The sequence below is a fragment of the Rhipicephalus microplus genome, chromosome X (genome assembly GCF_043290135.1).
Source record: "Rhipicephalus microplus isolate Deutch F79 chromosome X, USDA_Rmic, whole genome shotgun sequence".
Classification (NCBI taxonomy): Eukaryota; Metazoa; Arthropoda; class Arachnida; order Ixodida; family Ixodidae; genus Rhipicephalus; species Rhipicephalus microplus.
Window position 1 is genome coordinate 241,905,523 of NC_134710.1, and position 18,069 is coordinate 241,923,591.

The window sequence follows — 18,069 nt, forward strand, 5'->3', positions numbered from 1 at the left end:
TACAACTTTCGGTGACTGCTCCGCCCTCCGATCATCCAGTGGCGTTTTTTTTCATCATTGTTTGAAAGTTAATACAGAGACTGATTTCGAAAGCATCTTCTTGATACAATGGTATTGCGATGTCAGGATGAGCTTCTCACGCTCCATCTAACTATGAAGGAACATTGCTTGGCAGCATGTACAGCTCAAATAGCCTGATTTGGTGTCAATGGTTGTTTTTTTAGTAGAATTTCTGTTTAGGGTTCACTTTTTAAAATCCATTCAATGTTTTTTTTTTCTGTACACTGCTCGTATGGTTTTGTCAATGTCTGAAAGACTATATTCTTCCAACTTGTTCGATGCGGTGGTAGCTGCCCCAAATTATTGATCAATGTCTTTGCAGCTCGCGATAATAGGGATGAAATCCCACGCACCGCCACTCTGGCTGGTTACGGGTATTTCTCATAAGCCTTGTGGCGGATTGGAATTGCCAGGGCCACAAATAACACAAGCGTTCCGAGGGACGCTGCAGCCAGCGAATGTAGGTAATTTTTTTCGTACTGAGTTTTTCTACTTTTTTGCCCACTAGAGCGCGTGATTGCTGCTGGCTAGGAGTATGCCTAAAATAAAATCTGTGTCTATCACTTTAGAGATGTTGACTTACACACCCACCCACTAAATTATAATTTCAAACCTCTATTTAGAAATGAATCTTACAGGTACCATTGTGATTTATTTTTTAATCGAGGTCTGAAATGATAATTTAGCGAGATGCAGCGTGGAAGCTTGGGCAAGTTGGTAGGACATAACTGAATGCAGGAACAGCGCAACCTAGAAGTAGTTACTTTGTAACTACGGAAGCGAAAAAACAAGGATATAAAAGAGCGCTGACTGTCAACAAAGATTTCTTATCAGAGTGGTGTACATATATAGGCGAAAAATTAGAAATTTGGGCATGCGTAGATGGGTAAAGGAACACCAACTGCGATAATGTCAGCAAAACTCTTCTCTCTTGTTGAATGGGCTGAAAACAAATACATATGTAACTTAAAAAAGATCGAGATACGCAATCTCTCTTTGCAACAACGCAACCGATGGCCAACTTACACATTTACCGTCAAACTTGTTTATTTGATAAGCTTCAATTATCTCACGCGTGACCTGCGAGTTGTGCTTGCTTAATACCACGCAACGCTCAAAAACTGGCACGCAGCCGCAGTCTCGGCAGTGGATTCCGAGGTGTCCTTGAACTACGTTGTGTACATTGTTATTGTGCTCTCTTAAACGGTCATTAAGGCACCTTCCGGTTTGCCCTATGTATACTATTCCACACGAAAGCGGAATGAGATATACGACACCAATACCACAAGGTACAAAGCGCGTTCTGTGTTTCACAGTGCATCTTCCTCTAATAGCAACTGGATTATTGACCAGCTTACAAAGATTTGCAAGCTTTTCTGGGGCGGAAAAAACAACAGTGACACCAGCGCGTTTACCGATTTTTTTGAGCCGATGCGACACGTTATGCAGATAAAGAATTGCAACGCATTTCATAGGAACAGGCGCGCTTTGAGGCTGAGATCACCCTCCTTTATTTTTAATTTTGCACCTTGTGTTATTGGTGTCGTATATCTCATTCCGCTTTCGTGCGGAATGGTATACATAGAGCAAACCGGAAGGTGCCTTAATGACCGTTTAAGAGAGCACAATAACAATGTACACAACGTAGTTCAAGGACACCTCGGAATCCACTGCCGAGACTGCGGCTGCGTGCCAGTTTTTGAGCGTTGCGAGGTATTAATCAAGCACAACTCGCAGGCCACGCGTGAGATAATTGAAGCTTATCAAATAAACAAGTTTGACGGTAAATGTGTAAGTTGCCCATCGGTTGCGTTGTTGCAAAAAGAGATTGCGTATCTCGATCTTTTTTAAGTTACATATGTATTTGTTTTCAGCCCATTCAACAAGAGACAAGAGTTTTGCTGACATTGTATCGCCGTTGGTGTTCCTGTACCCTTCTACGCATGCCCAATTTTCTCATTTTTCACCTATATATGTACAACACTCTGATATTAAATCTTTGTTGAAAGTCAGCGCTCTTTCCGGTCCTTGTTTTTTCGCTTTCGTAGTTACGAAGTAACTACTTTTATGTTGAGCTGTTCCTGCATTCAGTTAGCGAGATGGCTTTCACCTTTCAATCGACTGAGGTGAATGCATAAGGGAACGCTTCCATACGCATTCACCCCTGTCGACTCCAAGGTGAAAGCCATCTTTCATCTTTTTTTTTTCTTCTTAGACGATGAATTGAACCTGCCGCGCCCACTTCTAAAGGCTTTCTGCAACTAACGTGCTTTTACAAAGCCTCCGGGATCGGGAGGCATTGTTAGCTTTATGCACCCCTCTTTGTTACGCACTGCCTCCGGGATCGGTCCACTTTTGACCAAGCAATGATTTAATGTGATGACGTCACTAATTTGTGTCGTCAGTGACGTCATTAAGACTTTATATGGTGGTGGGATCACGTGCTGACGATTTCTTTTCATCACTCTTGCCAACGCTGGGCGCCGGACAATTTTCGCGTTTGTTCATAATTTTCGCGTCCATCAGAAGCGTACCCGAGATGCGTTCCCATGACTTGACACCTTTATATATTTCTCTGAAACAGCGCCTAGCGGCGGGAAGTGCGACAAAAGATATGAGAATGTGGCAAGCTTTTACGGAGGTCGGTCGGCTGAGCGGCCGACCGACCTCTTAGGCTTTAACAAAAGCGATTAAGCCCCTTCATTCTTTGCAGCCCTTGGGGGAAGATACAGTGGTAGGCTGCCCGTCCGCCAGCTTGCCCTGTCGTGGATCCCCCCTCCCCCCCCTTATGAGTTCGCTGATCGGAGGTACATTGCATCAGCGAGTGCAATGACTCATCAGCGATCATGTGGTTTATTGACTAAGGCCATGGTGGGTGATGTCATGTGTGAGATTGGTTTTCAATCCAGAAGGAGGCGCCCGACTGATGGGATTAAAACGATGATGCACAACGCAAGAAGTTGCTCTGTACCGTGGGTAATTGGTACATCAACCACGCTCATGGTTCACTAAAATTTAACCCTTTGATGTTGTAAATAGTTCTACGAAGTGCCCGTAAACCTGTTTCTTATGGTTTTCCCAACTTGCCAGCATCATTTCCGCAGCCCGGAGACTCTTCACGCTACCAAATGGAGTCCTGGTCCGACGCAACGCTGACGTCTCGGCAACTCACGTCAGTGGGGACGCGTCGGTGAACCTGAGCACACAACAGTATTCATTACCTCGAATTGACAAAGCAATCATATCACAAAACTCTATTCAACGAAGCTTTTACGAAAATAAGTTTGTAAGGCATGCACCGATGTTTCTCAAATTCTATGACGAACATGTTTTTGTTCGGGCGGGTGCTGTAAAACTATTGCATTAAAACATCTAGCCGCCCTTCTCCCCATCCTATACTTCTATTTTGATGTGACTGTACGCCACTTTCATGTTCGGATCAAGCAGTCGACAGCCTGTTTACGTCCAAATGAAGCTTAGGTTGGAGGTGGCTTGCTGTCCATGTAATACTCCCACAAGCACGTAGTGGATGCTGTCGTCATTTAATAGCTTATGCGTCAGATAGCACTCGTGGTCTCCTTGCAACTTTTTTTCACTGTCTACTGACATAATCATTGCACTCGGTCTACTAAATAACATTATCCAACATGCTTGGCCTTGTCCTATTTGTCGCTATCTACGTTACGTGCTTGAATTGCAAGTAATCATGAAACACACTCGCCCAATCAGCCATTTTGCAGTTTTGCCATCTTCCCAATAACACAGTTTTTGCTGTCCATTATTTCTTCCTGTATTCGCGCATCAACATCTTGCTATACATTCACATAACCGTCTACCTTGCCGGCATTGCCCAGACCTGAGAGGTCCCATGTCTCGGTTGCCAGACCAACTTTGTCGGGTGGCCGTATGACATTGACGCGAATCGATAGCTCGTTGTTGAAGCGATTATGTTTAGAATGTCATACCTCATATGTTTGAAAAATATTTGTTGATGTTCCATTGTTTGCGTTTTCAAAATATACTGTGCGTAAAACGAGAAGGGTGTAGTTTATATGCGCTCAACTATTTTCTAAAGGCTTCATTACCAGAACATAGATTAGGTTTTGGTGAAATAAAGTGAAACACATTCTTCCGGAGAGGCCAAAGTATCACGTGGCTTCGAATGCAATGCTTAGGCAATTGGCACCCCTTGATTTGTATTCAAGTGGGTTACACGAAGCGGGAGCTTTTATTTTCTGGCAACGCTCAGTTCTACGATTTCAGGGTGTAGTATTCTGCGAGGAAGTAAATTGATTAACCCTGTGCACGAATCGGGAAAGCCGTGTGCTTAGATTTAGTGCTCGTTAATGTTAGAAATTTCGTTTAGTGCTCGGTAATGTTAGAAATGGAAATTTCCACCAAGTGGTCCAATTTTCCGGAGCCCTTCACTACGACATCTTTTATAATTATATAGTAGTTTTAGGACGCTAAGCCCCTGCAATTATTATTACTAGGTGTACTACAAGTTACGTTTCTCTGAAATTTTGAATTCTCGTTTCTCTACGACGCATCTTGTGATATTTACACATGTTTGGGTAGGTTCATGTTATATTGTTCTTTTGCTTTCACGTGCTGCCGATTACGTGTCAATATTGCTTCTCGGCGAAAAGGTTATGAATGCTGTGAAAAGGTTATGAATGCTGAAAAAGGGGATGGACAATTATAACTTGAGAAGCCGTCAACAAATACGCATCGCTAGAGGCGTGAGAATACTCGAAATACGAAATCAGCACATCTATACACTTTGCAAGTCAGTAGAAATTTTGCATATGACTTCTATTAGCATTTTAGCAGAGATTTGCTATTGAAGGTTTTCTTATTTCCAGCACGTGTTGCCCTCCCGAAGTAGCCGTATCGACTTACTTGAGGAGGAGATTGGTTCGAATAAATCTGCAGCGAGTGCTCAGCTGCTTCTTTTCCGAGAACATCAGTGAATTCCTAAACGAGTGCATGGGAGTAACTTGTGCTCCCTAATCTGCATCATTCAGTAATAATGTGTCAACATTTACAATAAAAGTAAAGTAGTCGCTCTTGCTGTCTTCAGTATAAGCTCATCCGCACAACAGCGCCGATTATGCTGTATTTATGGGCGCGCTTGATGAAGGACTGAGTGAGGCATAAAATGAGGAGAACGTAAACACATAGAAAATCGATGTGTGCCTAGCTATGTCCCTACTACATCTCATAGCCTTGTCTTCACCAAGAGCGTCCGAAAATGCGGTATGCTACACCAACTAGCTCAAGAAGCAGCAAATCTATAGCGCAAAGCCACAGCTAGTCAATGTGAAGACTGGAACAATGGGAAAGTGCCTTGCAAAACTACATGAGAGAAGTGTTATTCGATTTCCTCGTCTGCATTGATAGGGCTTGCCGCGTGTATTGTGAAATAATCGAGAAGGCGCTACATAGCAGTAACGTATAAACACTTCAGACCAGTGTATAAACACCTGTGACAATATATAAAAATTGGGGACCACATATTCTGCTTTTCGCGAGTTTCACTTGGCGCTACCTCAATAGTGACATCCTTCTTGTAATTAAGCATAGTAGCTTGTTGGGCGAGTTGATTCATTCATAACGTAACTTTTGGTGCGAAATAAACACGAGAGATGGACAAACTATTGCACTTGTCCGTCTCTCGTGTTTATTTCGTGCCAAAACGTACGTTAAGAATGATCCTTCTTGGCTTTTTTATACGTAGCGTAATGCTATATCTAGAATACAGCAAAATAGGCTTAAACATGAAAATTGTATGTATGCTTTTGTCACAACATAGCTCTAAAGAACTGCCCTACGCAGGTAAACGATGGAGCAGTCTTGTCGGGGGACTACAGGCTTGATGGTTTATGTTCAGAATCTTGAATACAGCGGTTCAGTGTATTGTGCCGCGGAAACAGAGGTATACAATGCCAGAGCTGTACCAGTTGGCTAGTGTCAGTATTCAACGTTTGAGTTAGGAAAATTATCTCTAGGTCGTCCTGAGTTCACCATAGTTCAAACACAAGAAATTATCAGGTCACGACAATGGTATACATAGAAGCGTCTTCCATCGGACACCCTTGTTCACGCAACGGATGCTGTAGCCTACCTATTGTACAAAAAACCTGTTGCCTCTGGAAAGTTGCGTTGATCATATATTTGTGGTTGGTCAACAGAGATCACCGGATGTCGTCACCCAACGTAACTGCGTAGCGGCTAGTATGCAGTAGGGGCGGATGGAGTGAAAGTAGAATTGAAAAACGATCATCACGATTCCAGCACCCTGTAAACTCGTGAATGACACCACTGAAGGAAAGAAAACTAAATGTGCCCGTCTTGTGTACCATCATGTGCAACGTTCTGTCTACTATACTTGAACATTGTACTTCGAGCATGTCGTAAATAAAATTTTCTTAACATCACTTGTTTGTCAACCACACTGTTCCATACCATTTTAATGAATTACCAACTAGCCTCCCAACGCACTTTACTTGGAAGACAAAACGTAAACGTAGCCCCTACCTTTTAGGATGGCTGCGTCACGTCGAAGGGTGAAATGGCCAACGGCAAGCTTGGCGTTCGATGTTAGCAGCCCTTTTATTAGCTCATCGTGTAAGGATCACCCGAGAAATACGTATGGGCAGGGTTGCTGTATCTTGAAAGATAGCGCAGAAATACTGAAACACTTAGAGCAATGCAAAAAGAGGCAGTATCCAAAAGGTAATCAAGTGATATATATATATATATATATATATATATATATATATATATATATATATATATATATATATATATATATATATATATATATATATATATATATATATATATATATATATATATAGGCAGACATGATGGTGGAGTGGGCGTAGCGTTGCAAGTAGTCAAGTAGATCCTCCGTAAGCAGTCACAACGTGGTTTATTTAGACGTTTCAGCCAGACCCTGCCTGAAACGTCGAAATAAACCACGTTAATGACTGGACTGCAATCACGGATGATCAACTTGGATATATATATATATATATATATATATATATATATATATATATATATATATATATATATATATATATATATATATATATATATATATATATATATATATATACGAAATGCAACGGGGGCGTTCACATTATGAACACGTTGCCGGCTTATAGTGACGTCCTTGCTATCAAAAACGTTTTCCAAGTAATCTATAGAAGTGTCATGGTAAGCGAGACATTCTATTCGTGTGAGGGTAGCTGAATAAGCGCTTAATGAGTTCCCTTTATTACCGGTCTCGCAGGTGGCTGTAGCCACATGCAACAGGGCCCCCATCCTCATTTAGCCAGAGTCGAAGTATCTCTTACGCCATGGCGCTGCCAGTGGGGAATCGTACAAACAGAGCAATGGGGATAGAAGAGTAACAGGGGCGGCGGCAGCAGGACACCGAATAACAGATGGACGCGCAAGCGTGCCTTGACTGTCACTGCTAACGAGAGAGCGTTGGCTGCAGCGTCAATGCTACTTTTCGAACATGCGCAATTGCTCCGATTTCCCAAGAGGCGCCGATGGCCGTGGTGCCCAGCCACAAGCAAGTTGCTCGTCTCGATTGCTGTCAGTTGCACATCTCGTGTCTCCGTGCGCCGCACGTGCCAGCAATGCCATTAGGGGCGCCTGCAGACACAAAGAAATGTGAGCTGTCCTGAAGGAAGTGAATACGGAGGCAGTTTTTTTTTCTAATAATTTATGTCGTCTCAGATTCCAGTGGTGCGGACTGAGCCAGGTTGCGTCATCTCTCTATGTCCGACAAAATTACGGCATGCGTAAAGTAAGCAGTAGCCATTAGGCTACCAACCACGTGACCCTTGATGCGTGACAAAACTAGTGTAGCTGTAATTAAAGGTATATATGCTCTTTTTGCTCCGTATAATTTAGCTGGACATATAGTTTTCATTGGGTAACCTTTCTCGTCGCGCGCCTCCACAGTATGTGTCTATTTGTACTTCACACTACATATAACTTCGAGTTTCATGTGACTGCTTGTAATGTAAACTTTCTATTAGCCAATTCATCTTCCAACATGACTGCAATAGACCCTTCATCTCAATAACCTTTTGCCATTGGTGATAAACCCATTTTCATTTTCGTTTTTCGTGATGCCTTTTCTAATAATACTGTTTCCGATAATGGAAGCAGAAATAAGGAATTAGTATATAATAATAAAAGTCGTATTTCATCAATAGCCGCGTTTCTGATTCGCCAAATATTGTGCTTATATGCAACTTTGTGTATGGTGTACAGGTACCCGGGCATGTTCCTGGTTAACCTCCCTGCCTCTTTTTTTGCTTCCTTCTCTCCTTCCTCCTACATTTCAACTTATTATTATGTATGAGGATTTTCACTTCTAATTTTGTTTCTTCTCCTTTTTTGTTATTGTTGATGTCCTCTTTAAGCCACTTTTCTCCGTAACGTCTACAAAGGGCCTGTCGATATAGTAACTAAATCAAATTAAAAAAAAACTGATGGTTGATCCCTCTGTCATAGAAATCGGTATAAGATGAAAATAAAATGCTTCTTCACACGAGCAATTGACTGAATGTTGTGCATTGGTAAATGATAGCTTATGTAATATCTGTTGATGTTCACTCCCAGAAAAATTGTGGGTCTGACTCCCAGGTCATCCAAAATGATGAAATGTTTTTTCTATATGTTTTTTTTTAATTTGTCATCTGTACGTGTGCATCTTAACCTACTTGACATCTGTGACAGTATTGATGTCAGCGATGTCTTGGTGGACCCGGACAAAAAACACTTCCGTGCTAATAAAACAGTGACGTCATCGTGCCCAGAAGCTACTGTAGGGTACATAATAAAACTGGTAAGCACGTCAGGACAGGCACAATGAAAAGAAACTCAACGGGCACTTGTGTGTTTGTTTTCATTGTCAACCTCTCGGAGCGCTTGTACCAGTTTCAATATGTCACTTTCCCAACCAGCTTGAACCCAGCCTCCAGTTCGGTAGCGGGCATAGTGATCTTCTTTGTGGCCAGGTTTGGTTAAGATGCGCTGTTCCAAACATAGCCAGAAGTGCGCTTTTCCAGGTGGGATTTAGAGGAGGCAAAATTAGGAAGCGTCGAGAACGGCTTCGCGAAATATATTCACTAAATCAAAAATACACTATGACCTACAGCCAATTCATAAGCGAACGAATGCGTACATGAATTGTGGTGTTCTAAAGTGAGGTAAGAGGCTAACTGAAACAAATCGTGCAATGGCATATTAGAATGCATATAAACGATGATATGGTCACGTTGTTACTGATAGTTTCAAATTTATACTGTACAATTTTGTAACATCCGTCTTGTTTAGGCTTAGTCGACATTTATGTGTGAACAAGGCTTGGAAAGGCTATGCGGAAGGCATCGACGCAAGAATTTTTTTTGTCGTATGCAAAACGTAAGCGTATCGACGAAATATGTGCTTTAATTTCATTGCGAAAAACATCAATAAATTCATGTCCCAAATATATAAACTCTCACCCATTTTATCATGAAATAACCTTTTTTATGTCCCATTATCATTCGAGACACCTCTTCTAGAGGAACCCCGTTTTGCTCGCCCAAAAAAAACGGACACCAGCATTTAATTTTGTAGTTCATAATTTGATCACTAATTATTGGGCAGTTCACACCACATTTCGCTTGTAGCGAGTTCTTTAGATTGGATTTTGGGGGTTAATATGAGTTTCATGAGTCAGTATCATGGTGCTCACTGCTTAGGACGAAAAATGCGAAAGAATGCAAGCTCACCAGCGTACGTCTGCCTCGAGGAATGCATATCTTCAAAGTTACATTGTTTCCACGCTGTCTGCTTTGACCAATGCACCAGGGCTTTCTTGATTTGATTGATTTGTGGGGTTTAACGTCCCAAAACTACCATTTGATTATGACAGACGCCGTAGTGGAGGGCTCCGGAAATTTTGACCACCTGGGGTTCTTTAACGTGCACCCAAATCTGAGTACACGGGCCTACAACATTTCCGCCTTCATCGGAAATGCAGCCGCTGCAGCCGGGAATCGAACCCGCGACCTGCGGGTCAGTAGCCGAGTACCTTAGCTACTAGACCACCGCGGCGGGGCACCAGGGCTCTCTTGTGCTGTGCAATATCTGCAATGCTAATCTACGAGCATTTCAGAGCACGAAGGCACAGCTAGTTGGCGTTTCAGTCGGCGTTTCGTGACCCGCTTGCACAGCTGCAGCAGTTATGACTGCTTGACTACGTCGCCATGAAGCACTCATTGCATCACACATGCTTTCGTCCAGCTGTATGTACATTTGTCACGGATGCAGTCGCCCCACTTTGCTTGGTGACATTTGTTGCTGTGAGTTTGTTGAGCTCAAGGGTACACGGTAAAGCGGAAATTAAGATAGGACGAAGAGATCAGGAAGGAACAGACGAAAAATGTTTGTTTGTTTAATTACTTCAACTATGCTCTCAGAATACGTAGTCGTACTCTAGCGTCTGCCCTGTTCACTCCTATTCTCTTGGTCTTAAGTCTTTGTTTCGTTGCGCCCTACTGTGGCACTCAAATCTCGGGCAGGTCAGCAGCTCATTTCCTTTGCTCACTCTCCCCTATCTTCAGTGGTGAAGCGTAGGGTAAACTTTCCCGGAAGTTAAAACATCATAATAATGAAAGGCAGTAGCGACATAGAATTGAAACAATTTCTTTCTTTCTTTTTTTCTTTCTTTCTTCCTTTCTCTCTTTCTTTCTTTCTTTCTTTCTCTCTTTCTTTATTTCTTTCTTTCTGTCTTCCTTCCTTCCTTTCTTTCTCTTGCAGTGAAGCTTATTCTTCTTCTCATTCACCACATATGTATGGGAGGGCGAGCAAGGCACTTACAAAAACGCTGAATTTCTTCCCAGACAGAAACAAGTCCCCTTGTCGCAACCTAAGCTCCTGTGGCACTTCAGACTAAATTACTTCTCATTATAGCTCAAGCCGCTATCTTCCCTTGATATTTTTCTCGTATGTCACATTCAGCCATATTACCTCTCTACCAGAATGAACATAGCAGGGGCGATTTTGCGTCACCGACGACAACACTGACTGTGCCTCTCGACCAAACCCTCAGATCGTTCGTCATTTACTTTGATTAGTTGATAGCATAGTTTTCACTGCTCAGGGCAATAAGTGCGAAAGAATGCTAGCTCACTGACGTACGTTTGCCTATAGGAAAGCATATATTCAAATTTACATTATTTCCACGATGTCTGCTTTGACCAACGAACCAGGGCTTTTTGTCCGCTCAGACCCACTACATCGATGCCATCATTATGCTGTCAATATCTACAAATATCAAGTACAAAAGTCATCACTTTACGACATCTATTACGTTAGGGCTTGTCCTTGTCGAAGAGGTCATCGAGCCTATAAAGAGGGAAAGCCATTGCACGTTGAACACGCTGCTATCTCCGCTTACACCGTCGAAAAAGTGCAATCAGTGGTTCGTGCAGGATACTCGTACGAAACAAGGCAGAATTGACTGCGCGGCAAGGCAGGGTAAAAGACAATTCACAGCTTATGTTTCTTTTATATGAATAATTCAAGAGTTTATTTAATGTTGCCCTGCGGAGGTGGTCCAGTGGCTAAGGTACTCGGCTGCTGACCCGCAGGTCACGGGATCGAATCCCGGCTGTAACGGCTGAATTTTCAATGGAGGAGAAAATGTTGTAGGCCCGTGTGCTCAGATTTGGGTGCACGTTAAAGAACCCCAGGTGGTCGAAATTTCCGGAGCCCTTCACTACGGCGTCTCTCATAATCATAAGGAGTTTTGGGACGTTAAACCCCACATATCAAATCTTCATATTTTTATGGGTAGTTTGGAAGCCCTCTACGGAGGCTTGCATATGAAATTTGAATGGCAATGAACCAATTTTCATATTTTAATATTTTTATTTATTTACAGTACCTTACAAAACCTTCTAACGGCATTGTGTAAGAGGGCGGTAGAGATTGTACGTGATATATATGTATATGTATATATTGATTAATATAGAAAATCAAGTTCATACCATAAATTTATATAAGCCCCATACATACTATAAAACTAAGTTACAATATGTGAAGGCGTGAAGGTCCAATACACAAGATAATTTGACAATTAACTGTAAATCAGCAATAGTGCAAACAAAAAAAAAAGAAATCTGGCAAAAGAGTTTACTGCAAATAAACGTACAGAAGGGGAAAAAAGTAGGAGAAAGGAGGATAAAAGAAACATCGCCAACAGTCTTATAGGCACATATGAATATGAAGATGCAATACAGCAGTTTTCGGTGCAGAAATATTTTAGGAACTTTGCGTGGTCTTGCTCTGACGCAAAATTATCTAGGAAATCATTTCACAAATGATTACCTTGTGGAGCACATTCTTAATAATAGTAATAATTGTTGGCTTTTTGTTCCCCATAACCACGATATGATTATGAGAGACGTCGTAGTGCGTGTGTGGGCTGGGAGATGGGGTAGTGGGTGGGGGCGCTCTGAAAAGTTTGGTTACCTTGGGTTCTTTAGCGTGCGCCTAAGTGAATAACATGGTTGTTCTTTGCATTGCGCCCCCGTAGAAATGTGGCCGCCATGGCCGGTAATTGAACCCTCACTCGCGAGCTTAACAACGTGTCATCCTACGGCGGGTAATCTTTCTATTCTTTGCATTCACGCGACCCGTATCTCTGCAACTGCACCGACTGGTTTCTTACAAATTTAAGGAAACGTATGCCCAGTCATTAACGAACCTCACATTCGCGAACGGTTACTCATTGGAAATTCACGGATATTGCCGATTTTGAAATATGAAGTTGCGAGGAAACTGACAATTTATGGGCACATTTTGTCCTTAGAAGACGAAACGTTTGCTCTATACGCTAAACAAGCTAGACAAAAATAAGTTACAAAGACTAATATTTTGTTAAAGAAACGATGGTCTCTGGTCTCACGTATCACGGCTGCGGAAGGCCCTCATCCCTGAAGATAACGAAACTGAGTGACCTTTGGCGACAAAGTGCTCTGTATTCTATTACTGTCAATGTGTCTAAGGAAGTTAACTCTTGGCTTTCCGTCTGTGTTCTCTTTTCGTTTTCCCCTTCCTTATATGAAGGGTAATCAGAAGGACTCTGCCTCTGTTGGCGTCCATGGGTTCCATTTTAATTTCTTTATATATCCCATATTTAAGTATGAAGTGCGCTGAGTCGTCGTATTTTACCAGCGTACTATAGCTTACAGTCAGCGAGAAAAATAAAGTAACTGCTTACACGTTCTTTGGGAAGTTGATTAAACAACTGTAATTTCGGCTCTGTTGGGCACCACGAAACAGGACCCGCAATGACTCGTATTATCGTTTGGAAGCGCACCAACGATTGCCAAAAGAACGAATTAAAGAACATGAAGAAAAAGTTGTGGGCTCATACGTGGTATGTCTAACCGTACGGGACGTAGGTGAAAAGCAGTGAAAAAATAAGGCATTCCTCGCCGGTCATTTTTCTTCTTTCCAGTCTCTTACCTCCTCCCATGCCACCTTTGGGGAATATCCCATACTTCACGCATTCCTCGACATGGTCAAAATTCTTCCACCGCTAGCCATGATTTCCGTGTAGTACATTTTGTCCCTGTCCCTCTAAGAAATAAAATATATGGAAGCACTCGTTTTCATGCCCATTCATTTATCTTGACTTTCCGCGTGTTTGCAGTCTGAAAGCCAAAGCAAGGTGCGGAATGAGCAGCTCTAGCAGTAGTAATGGCAAAACGAAATTATAAAAGCATGGCTTTTGTGGAAAATGAGAAAAAAACGTATGCGAACACACCACCCGTACCCGGCAACGGTATCTGCTATAAGGGCCTATACTTCAAGCTTCTTGATCTGTAAGGTGGTTCTGCTTGACTTTTTATACCTTTTGCACAACGTATTTTTATAGTTCTATGCTTAGAAGATGCTTCCTTTTTAGTTCTCAGTTCAGCGCCTGCTGGATCTATAGAGAATATGGTGCCTATGATTTTTGAGAAATAATTTCAGAACTATTTTCGAGATATATAGGTCGAGATCCCCGAAAGTGTAGTAGTAACCGTATTCCAATGCTCGCACGGTTTCTAATTTTGTATCTGCAGGGTGTTAGCTTAGCCAATAAATCCTGAAATCATTCGTTAGTTCTGCATTAGAGGAATTCCTCGTACACGCACGTAGGAATGCCGGAAAGCAACATCTTGCTTACGTTCCATTCTTCTTGGTTATTCTTTTTTTTGTACAATCGTTAACCATGCTCTCGCATTGCATGTTTGGACGATGATATTTTTCGTTCTAAGCACGTATGTGTCGTCATCGAAAACTTGTGGGCTCGCACGTGCACCTTGCGGAATACTTGCTTTTCCTTCATTTTCTGCCTTTTTTTATTCGGATATATTTGGTCTACCGGTTTCACGTGGAAAATGAAAAAGCGGTGTCGAAAAGTGCTGCTCTAATGTAATGCGAGATGGAGGCAAAACAATAACAAGGCGGGACACGGGAAACGAGCCTCTATTCAGCACCCATGAGCGCTCATTCCGTTTCCTCCTTTGTAATAGAGCGCATCGTAAGAGAATTGGTTGCTGGGCTTGTTCATTCATAATGCTTAACTGCATAGCTCGAATTCGGTACAGAACATAGATGAGTGCAGCCGCTTTCATTTTGCTTTTTTCCACTTTTGCCTTTTTGAGAATGCACACGTATATTACGCGTGCATTACGAGGGTTTGAATGTACTGCGTGTGGTGTGCCATTCTTTCTTTGGTAGGACTGAGTTGACATATTATTTCATAACTTCTATTTCAAATGAATGTCAAGCTTTCTTATAGTGATAACGTGGGTGCATGCCTTTAAAAAAAGTAGGAGGAAAATAGGCCTTTTCGTTCACCATTTTCGTCCAATCATAAAGTGGAGGGCAAGTGAAAAGGATCCAGCAATGTTGGTGAAATTCCTACTTCACCGTAATTGTTTGCACCTTAAATTACGTCTTATAAGGCTTGACAAACAGGCATGATCAACTGCGCACTCTATACGCGACTACCCTCTCGGTGTTCACACTAATTTATACTTTTTTGCTTCGATCTATCCTTTCTGTTACCCTCGTTTCTGTTTTGCGCTCTTAAAGAAAAACAGGAACCGTCAGGTCACATCAATATTTCAACTGAAATTAAAGTATTGACACTTTCTTGCAGGGGCCTTGGAGCTTTACAGACAAGCTCCTTGTTGCCTTCTTTCCGTATGATTGTGTGGAAGCGTCACTAGAGGACGATGCATTTTGTACTTATGAACAGCTAGAGCAAAGAAACAGGTTTCATAATAATGAATGAATGTCTCTCAACTCCAATAATCTGTTAACGTGTTTTTTTTCATGACAAAATTTAAGGCCCGCTACACTTTTTCTGTAAAAAAAAAAACATTAACTCTACGAGGAGCTACCAGCGATGCGTCATCGTAATCATCATATTCTTTTAACCTTTGAAGGCCCCTTGGACAGCTTTACATGGGAAGGCGTTCTTTTTCATTAGTTTCTTTACACGTTTCTTTACAATTGATCGAGAGCCGGCACTCAACTTTCAAAATTGTAGAGGTTCTAGCTTCTCGCCTGGAACATATGAATGGTTAGCAAATGTAAACGCTGGCTAATATATAGAAAATATCTTGTTGGCTATTAAATTTTTTTGCAATGTCATATATGACTCATATCTGGCGAGAACGATCTTTCAATGAAGCTATTACAAAGCATAATTTTTCATAACGTGTTTCAATAAGGATCGACAAGGCACAATGCTGTTCATAAAAAAAAGAGAAAACTAAATTAGAATAATAGCACGTCTCTGTAAAGTGCGTTCGCGTATCACTTGTAGGAGCTTGAGGAGATCATTGTGTCAGGATTTCCCTTGCGCCATGGCATGCGTCGCTTTACCGTCGTCACTAGTGACTTCATGTCGTTGACGTCGTCCCTGTCATACCCCCGTCATTGATATTATTGTTTTGGCGTTTCGCTATTCGATGTCAACAGATTTTTACGTTATAACCCTACATGACACTTTTCATTTTGCTGTTCACTAGTTCTGGGGAATGCTCTTAGACCTCGTGTTGAGTTAGGTCAGGTAACTCATGTTTCATTTACAGCAGCTTTCAACGGGGAAAGAAGATGTGCATGAATATTTGACATCTTCCGCAGCTCTTGAACACGCGAGTAACGGTGCTGAGGATCTGCCCGGACCGTGTGCGGCGTCCATTATGTCGATGTTTCCCTTCATACGTACGTTCTCAGTGGCCCGCACCATTCCCATGACAGTCATGGCTGCACTGCATCTATGAAGTGGTGAACGCAACCAGCACATCCTTCCCTCTTTGATTATTCAACAGCGCAGCTGTTAATGCCAGCCGTAAAAACTCTTTTTGTGTGTGTGTCCGTGTATAGGAAAACCACGAGTACGGCAGGTGCGAGCGTTAAATGAAAACAAAAAGTGCTGCACGTGACACACGGAAAAGAATTAGAAAGAAGAAGGCGTACAGATATAAATGTAAACAGGAAAAAATAGAGAGAGAGAGGGGGGAGAAAATGTGAACGAAAGAAAGACAAGACATAATAGAATGAAGTAAAGGGAATAAGAACTTAATAAGATAGATAGGCGGAAAAAAGATATAGAAAGATCATACAAAAAAAGACATGATCGAAAAAGAGTTCGGAAAAACAGAGACCAAGACCTAAATAGAAAGAAACACAGAAATAAAGAGAAACAAAGAAACAGAGAAAAATAAAGAGGCGGAAAAAGATATGAAAATAGAAAACGGCAGAAAAACAGGGAGCAAGAGAGAATGTGAAGTAAAAATTGGAAATACAGAAAAATATAAGTAGAAAGAGCCAGAAAGAGAATAGAGAGACAAATGAAAAAAGAAATATATAGTAACAGGAACAAAAACGAGAACAGGAAATCAAAAGAAAGAGAAACAAAATTAAAAAAACAAGGCACCCCAGCTGCGGTCTTCCTTTGGGCTTGGCACCAGTCCGAAGTTGCCAGAACTTTTTTATTTTGGTGTTTCTACCTCTAATTTGCTCCTGGTTGCATGTTCCGCTTGACCCTCCGGGAGCAGCGTTCATAGGTTCGTCAAAGAAAAGCTGCGCCATAGATCTCCCAAAACATTCTTTTTTCCACTAAAAGCGAAGATGATTAGAACGACCTTCAGGCACGCTGCCTTGACTTACTGATTGAATTGGCTATCTGATAGGGCTTAGTCATGGTCAACTTCCCAGCATTTTTTATTATCAGCACACTTTTATTGTTTTCGTAACGCATATATGGGATTAATTTTCCTGAGTGAAATGATGCCTAATGTTCTCCGTTGTTTTTCGTGCGCTTTTTACAGTGTGGCTTGTACACCAAATCATGTATACTGCCGACATATACTGACGAGGAACAACATAGGCCTTCATTGTGACTGATCACTTGTTAATTACAAAATCATAATACCGTGTATAGGAGGAACGTAGCCAGAAATTTTTCAGGAAGATCAACCAACTTTCACGATTGTTCATGCAAAATTAAAAATTTCGGGGGGGGGGAGGAATCGGGGGCGGCCCCTTTTCTTTCTGGCTACGCCGAAGCTATATACGGCATCTATGGCATCCCTATCGTGATACACTGACGTTCGAGTGAAGTTGCCGAAAGTCCTCATATATAGCTGTGTTAGGCGATATCTTCAGCTAAGCCACAATATGAGATGTTTCAGCGACGGCAGTCTTTACGTATATATAGTACACGCTAAAGGCGGCAAAGAAAGGCACAGCGGCAACTTTGGCTTGACATGGGTAGGCAGCAGGGGTGAACAAAATAAAACTTCATTGTGCATCCTTTATTAAACAGATTGAGTAATATCAGATATAACTAAGTTTTTTAATTATTATTGATAATTCATTAATACTAATTAGTAATTTGTAGATATGGGCAAAAGG

The 18,069-nt window shown here is 41.8% G+C and overlaps 1 protein-coding gene across 1 annotated transcript in view; it reads left to right on the forward strand.

Moving 5' to 3' along the window:
• The window catches only part of LOC142776033 (sushi, von Willebrand factor type A, EGF and pentraxin domain-containing protein 1-like), a 496,230-nt gene that overhangs the window by 206,892 nt on the left and 271,269 nt on the right, over window positions 1-18,069 (forward strand). The window lies entirely within an intron of this gene.